Genomic DNA, 7,415 nt, shown 5'->3' with positions numbered 1-7,415 from the left:
TGCAACTTGCTGCAACCGCATGCGCCTAGTAGGGCTGCATTTCAGTCCGCTGCCGCCAACCGCAAGTCTAAAATGTCCCAAAATCTCCCTGCAGCTGCAGGCCACTTCTATTACATATAGTAAATTGTCTCCAGCACATGTGGTGCTGTTGCTCTTAGCAACCAAAGTTGATTTATTTTTTCTCTCTCTGGAAAAAAAAGAAATAGGAATTTATTAGCTTGTGGTTTCTTTTCTAAAGCAGAATTGTGTTGTGTTCCTGAAGTCATGATAGGGCCAGAGAACCCCTCACACCATCCTCTCACACAGCAGCAGCTCAGTCCTGGCTTTCCTTCCAAGCTCCTTCCCTGTTGCTATGGCTATGACCATCATTCCTGCAACGCAACGCCCATGTGACCTGCTCTATAATGGCTGCTCTGATGGAAGGTATGTAAGCGTCCACCACGTCCCTTATTACTGACTTTTCCTGCCAGGACGGCGTTAGTAGGAGAAACGAATCAATATCGCACGTTGCGACCCGATACCGCAGCTTACGGGGCATGGCGGGCGGACGGGATGAAGCTTTTCATAGAGCTGCTGGAGAATCGGCATCCCTGCATCCCTTTATCAGTGTGCACCTACCTTCCTGGCCGCTAGGTGTCGCTGTGTATGTAGAGTTACTATAGCCCTCGCGTCCTGCTCGTTCTATTGTATATGGGGAGCTCCCAGTGGGGGCGTGCACGTCGGCGGGGATCCAGGGGATGCAGGATTCCGTGTAACACCTGGTCCAGGGCATATCATTCAGTCCAGGACATTGTGATCTTGCCTGGCCTGCACAGCAGATCCATTGAGGCTGACATTAGGGTGTGTATTGCTTTCTTACTGCTATGATTGTATTGCATGGGGTGCAGTGCCATAGAGATCCGTGCTATGGGTGGGAGAGGAAGGGGAGGTATGCAATGGAAGCATAACACTGCTATGACTTTTGTGTTGAGGAAATAAAGCATGCATGTAGATGGGGTGAGGAGTGGGCAGAGGGATGGATGGCTGGCAGCTGAAGGACAGTTCATGGATCAGTGCATTACACATTGCCCATTTCCAGGAGCCTGGCAGGAGCCAAAACTGTCCTGTGCTCTTTTGTCTTCTATTTTCTTCTATTTCCTCCATCAGTGTATACATAAATATATAAAAATGCCCAATATGACATCTATACCATGCACTGATCTGACTAAAGATCACTTGATGTATTATTGCACTGCCAAGGCTTGCAGAAAAAAATCTGATTTAAAGAGTAACTCCAGTAATGAAACAGCAAATTTGACAGCTTTTCTTTGGAATATGCATGTTCTTTAACCTGATGGCCACTACTGATCCATCGCTGCTACTGACGCAAAACCAGCGCGTGGAAATATTTAATATTGTTCCAGCAATGACTTGTTAATATAGATTCCTTTTGTCTTCCTCATAGGCATTGTATTGTTTGGAAATGAACCGATAGATGAGATTATTGTAACACAATGCTCCCCAAGGGACATTCTTTTATGATTTGTTGTCTGAAGTCATGTAATTAGAGTTCATCTAAGCAGACACTAATGGGTTAAGGAGATTTTGTATATAATTCATGTACATTTGCGTCCTTCTAGGCCCAGAGGCCCAAGCAGCAATGTTTTCTCAGATCGGCTTTGTCAATGGACTAGATCTAAACACAAAGTTTTCTTTAAACAGTACAGAAAATATCATAGGAAAGAAGGAAAGTGTCAATGAATAAAGGAACACTGGATGTTTGCTGAACCTTTGTTTTGCAGTAAGCTATGACACTGGCTTGAAAAAATGTTCCATAGACGTATGGGAGTGTTGTTAATTGGTTGCTGGCTCTGGAGATACAGGTGATTTTATTGATTCAGATATTGCATTTCATAGATCTTCTTTATGCAGCAATAAAAAAATGTAAAATAGAATTTGACAAAGCGAAATGTGCCTTTTTTTCACATGTTGACATGCATTTTGTTAACATTAACATTTCCAAGAATAAGGATATATAACATCGTTTTGCATTGCTAGCCGATTACACAATTGCGCAATGCTGTGTATTGTGGTGTGCTGCAATGCATGTGCACTGGCACTCCATTGGCTTGGGGCGTGTTGGGCACATTGAGGCGTGTGGTTACAACACTCTAACGCATTTTTAACATGTACGATCCTTTGCAATACCTTTCAGGTCCTAGGCAACCCCTGTTTAAATTAATATATACGCAGCTCACAGTACCTTAGTGGTCAGAGGGAAGAATGGCTCTTATATTGCTGGTCAGTGGGAAGAATTTCCCCCTTACAGATAGCCAAAAGATTATTGGTGACCTGAGATGCACAAATCCCTATTGCTGAAGGAACACCTATCTACCTTTGGAGGAACCTTAGGGTTTCACATGTTCAGGCAACGCACCTGAGCGGAAAATGTGTGAACCCAGCCTAAGGTAGGAGATAAACCTTGTGAACATTTAAGGTCAGACAGGCTGCGAGTTCCTAGGTGTCTCCTGATGCCTGGCACCCTGCCAGCTGTTGTATTGTCTGAAATGAACACATGTTTAATTATTTGCAGTGGGCAGCAGCGTGCAGTACTGAACTTCTTATTACTGCCTTTATTCATTTCATATAAGAGGCCACGGGTAAGGCACAATATGAAGCGTCTTGACCTTAGGGCACAATTCTGGTTCATGAGAAAGTGTCCACCACAATGCAACCTCACCACCCATCTGAACTTAGCTTTAAGAAGAAGAAAATGTAATTGGAGTAGTAATGGATGACAAAATGTATATAATCTTTTATAAAATACATTTGCACTCCAGGAAAAGCAAATGAGGAAGGTAACACAAGAAGAATTTTATTTTCATTTCAAGTGAGTGAAAGGTATTTTTAGCTGAGTAAGAATAACATTTGAAATTTACTGTCTTATGACTATAATAAAGATCCTTGTGCTAAAACCTTGCCAATTAAAGTATATCTCCAATGCTCATATGATATAGGTACATAGAGAGGCAGAGATTTCTTGTTACTCGTGATTCTTAAATTTAGGTGACTGTTGGGATTTAAAAATATATTGTGGCATTCATCTTTATCTTTGTTTTAGTACATTGCTGTTATTTATTCTCATTTTACCACAAAATACAGTATGCTTGTCAAGGAAAGTATAGCAAATGTGGTAACAAACATTATCTACACATCTTTTTTGTAATGCAATAGCATCCTTATAGAATAAATAAAAGATCACGGTTAAAGCTGAAGGTTGAGGATATTGGGGATAAATTTCCTAATAATGACAGCACATTGTCTATTGGTCACCTTAGATCAGTCATTCTCATCCATGGTTCCTCCAAAGGTTGCTAAGGGTTCCTAGAGTTGTGGCTGATTGATCTTCCTTTTAATGGTGCCTGCATAGTCCCGGAGCCAACATCACTTAGCCAAGCCAGTGGCATGAATCTGATGATCTGTAAGGTGGCATTCTGATATCAAAAACAACAGACATTTTGCCCATTAATCCTTAATAAATTGCATTTAGCAGAGATTTGATATTTATTTCAAGGGTTCCTCTGGTGTAAAAAGGTTAAAAAAAGGCTGCCTTGGATATTGTTCAATCATTTTTCTTCTGCTGGCCATGCTCAGCAATTTACTGACAACTCCAACCACTTTAGCCAGCTTTTGATTGTAAAAATAAAATCGAACAGTCCAAGGCAATTCACCACCATGCCTGAAGCCACATAGAAATATTTATATCCACCAATGTCAATAGGTTCCATTGATCTTTGTGATTGTTTTTAAGGTCAAAAGCTGGTTGAAATGCCATAAAAATAGCTGTACGCTCACTATTAAAATGCAAATAGTGTACATTTTCATCAAGAACAAATTGTGCATTATTATTGCATTGTTAATAAATTTAATAATGACTACAGAGATCTGAGTTGAACTGTGGACCACTGCAATCACAGTAATTTTAGTAGAATAGTCTATTGACCAGGTTCATATTTTTAGACTGATTTTCCAAGAAATTAGATGAATCCAGAGCCATGTGCAAGGACTACATTCTTTCTCTAGGTTATTAGTGTGTGTGTCCCTGACAAAAGAATCATATGGAAGTTGATTAGTGACACACCACTGATCGTGCAGTGCGGTATGACCTTCTTTTATTTTATGGTTAATGGAGGTTGGCAGGCACACGGAATGGATTAGCGACTCAGCTCACCTGAACGTCACGTGTCTCTCATAACTCTGTTGTAGTGTTATCTTGGAAGTGTATATAATAACCCTCGTTCCTTATGGAGGAGAATGAAAGACTGTCTGTTGTGCTCCATAGCCTAATGATGAATGTATAGTCAAGCTACTTTCCATGTCACATACTTTGACACTCATATACATGAGTTAACACACCGTATGAAACTTCTTGTGCTTATTCCAACACTCATCACAAGATTTGGTGTCTGTGTGATCATCTCTTCCCTGTGAGTACTGCAGCATCAAATGAGCCAGTGCTGCAGTCTATGTTCATTTCAGTGCAGCACCAAGCACCTGTATGTACTGAGTCATACGGCTCAATTCAATTTTTCAAACACTTGGGGCTTTGGAGTTCTTGGCTTGTTGAACACTTTATTTTGGCGCTTGTTTGTATTCAGAATCATAACGAATATAAGTGTTTGCAGTGCCTACATTTAAAAGCTCAAAAATTTATATAATTCTTTGAAAAATGATAAACACCTCTATAAAAACAAGTGTTGTCATTTTGTGGATGTTCACACATGGTTCATCTTGTTCATAAATAACACCCACTAATCTTATGTCAATACCGTTTGGATATCATCAGTTATAATAAAAATACATATGCATGTATAAAAGAATATAGAGAACATTTTATTTAGGTGTCCAGCCTAATGCATGTAGAGCACATCCTGGACAGGGTGACAAATCCCCTAATTCTGAGCCCTCAGTTGTCGTATAAGCATATCTTCTCCTCTCCATGAATTGTCTTCTAGTTTTTGGATTGGGCAGAATGACTCTCATTCTTACAATGTATCCATTGTCCTTTAATGTCCTATGGTCTAATGAAGTATGTTTCTTTTATTATTTTATTGGGGCCAGAAAATTCTGCAGAGTTTGATAGAGAACATTGAATCATTCTCATCAATCTCTACCCCTGGAGTTTACAATCACAAACCTCAACCACTGTCACACATTCACGCTCTAGAGCACTTTTAGATGAAGCCATTTAAACTACCAACATGTTTTTGGATTGTGATGGATCCCAAGTGCTCAGGGTAAAGCAACACAAAAAAGGAAAAAAGATACAAACCCGTTAATGTTCACTTTGGTAAATAGACTCATTTGCTGATGATTTTATCTTTCATATAACATTATTTAATGCATAATAAACTTCAGGCTAGGTTTGCTTTTTAATAGTCTATTTTGCTCCTTTGCCTTTATGGTTTAATAACAAGAAAAAAAATGTATTATTAGAAAAGAATACCGTAATGCATGTCTAGATTACTTAAATACATAGAAACACATTAAAGTGCTTGCAAGCTGTGTGTACTAAGCTTTGAGCTGTTTGGGTCTTTACAATTAAGCCAAATTTTTTGAATTTGGATGAACAATAAGGCAGCAGTAACCTGGCTGTTTTAGTGCTGCAACAGGATTTTCAGTCCCAGTTGTCTTTGATGTTGTCCATGTATTTCTTCTGATATATAGATGGATATATAATAGTATGGATGGGTTAGCTAGCGCTGTTGACTGATTCTCTGTTATGAAGAAATATCTTCCCAATATGCTAAGACCAGTAATAGGAGGCAGAGCAAAGACAGTGCAGAATAGGACAGCACAGAGAATGATAATTCTGCATGCAGAGATCTCCTGCCCTCACTGCTGTCAGGCTAAAACAAACAGACAGGTGTCAGAGAAGAGTGTTGCATAATGCGCTTTTCTCTGATGTTTCTCCTGTCTGCATTTTAGACTGACATCAGGAGGGAACAGGGTATCAATCATTGCATAGAGAACATTTGTTCATTGTGCTTCCCTAATGCTTTACTTATTTTTCCCCTGTGTTTTGCCAAAAATATGACAGAATTAATATGAGTTTAAGTATGTCCCATTTTTGGAAGTGTTGACTGACTCCCAGATTTGACTGGAAGCCACCTGAATCATTCATGCATTTGTTCATCGCATTCATATGAATAGTGTATATATATTTTTTTACTTGTGGCTAGTTTGAATTTTGAGTAGTGTGCTTACCTGAATAGTTAAAATCATAACCTAAAATATGCCTAATAATTTACACATGCCAAAATCTGATGGCTTTCTCTGATAGGGAACATCAACTACTAGTCCCATGAGATTTGTCATTGTAACTTGTTGGGGAGAAAACTAAACTGGGGAGGCTACAGTTCAATGTTTCCTTACTTGTGCTTCTAGTTCTGGGGATTTCTGCTTTTTCCACCAAAGCTCTGCTTCCTCTTACTGTGAAATTTGGAGTGAGATTAAATGATAAGAAGTGCAAGGATCTCCTTTCATCTGTTGCATTACTTTTGTGTTCTTTAGCTTCCTGCACCATGACTGCTATTTCTTAGAATGAGATTTGGTGATATCACTGTTCTAATAATTCTTGAGTCTTGATTTTTCTTTTTTTTCTTTTTTTTTCTGCTTCCTGCACATTTACTGCTACTTAAAATGAGATTTAGCAATATCTCTACTGTTCTGCTCACTTTTCTCCTTGTACCTAAAGACCTGCCATGAAAGGCTCTTTCTACTTCTTCACCCATTTTGTGTTTTTGAATTTCTTCCACCACAACTTTTTGAAAATACCTCCAGTATTTTCTCCAGAAATGGAAGAAGCTGTAGGTGGGTGGCAGCCCCTGTATTGTGACCCAACTTTTCAGTTACCAACCCAAAACAGCCTGGTGGTTATTGAAAAGTGCCGTGTGGTGCACCCAGCTAAAAGGAGCTGGGGAGAATACTGACCCCCACCAATTATCAGCTGACCAGTGACTGCTCTGAGATGCATAACCTTGACTCTACCATTTTGGCTGCTTCCACACAGATGGAGTGCAGAACATGACATGATAGGTCAGTAATGAGAAAAAGATCTGTTGCAAGGAGCCCACAGGCTGTGCTGATGCCTAGTATTTTGCAGTCTGCTTGCCTAGGGAATATCTTAGGTTCTCTTTTGATACTTTTTAGTGTCTTTTAAAATTACTTGCAATGAACAAGTATAACCAGCCTTTTTCCTGTTGCTTACATTTGGTCAGAGTTCTGAAGCTTGAAAATCTTTGAGTTCTGTAATGCTCCAATGTCCATGGGAACAGTATGTTTCCTGTGTAACATATTCTATATTATCAGCACACCAGTGTGACAGCTATGGTAATGAACTTCACACTAGAGAAACTGTTTACAGAAATTGTTTA

At 39.4% G+C, this 7,415-nt stretch overlaps 1 protein-coding gene across 1 annotated transcript in view; it reads left to right on the top strand.

Annotated features, from left to right (window-relative positions):
• The first annotated feature begins 727 nt into the window (after positions 1–727).
• Positions 728–7,415, top strand: part of DTX3 (deltex E3 ubiquitin ligase 3) — a 57,644-nt gene continuing 50,956 nt past the window's right edge. The window contains exon 1 of the mRNA XM_072407336.1: positions 728–840. The gene's annotated coding sequence lies outside the window, so the exon portion shown is untranslated. The remainder of the gene's footprint in view (positions 841–7,415) is intronic.

Source organism: Pyxicephalus adspersus, chromosome 1, assembly GCF_032062135.1.
Source record: "Pyxicephalus adspersus chromosome 1, UCB_Pads_2.0, whole genome shotgun sequence".
Taxonomy (NCBI): domain Eukaryota; kingdom Metazoa; phylum Chordata; class Amphibia; order Anura; family Pyxicephalidae; genus Pyxicephalus; species Pyxicephalus adspersus.
Note: the sequence above shows the minus strand (reverse complement) of the source record. Positions and strands in the feature narration are given on the sequence as shown.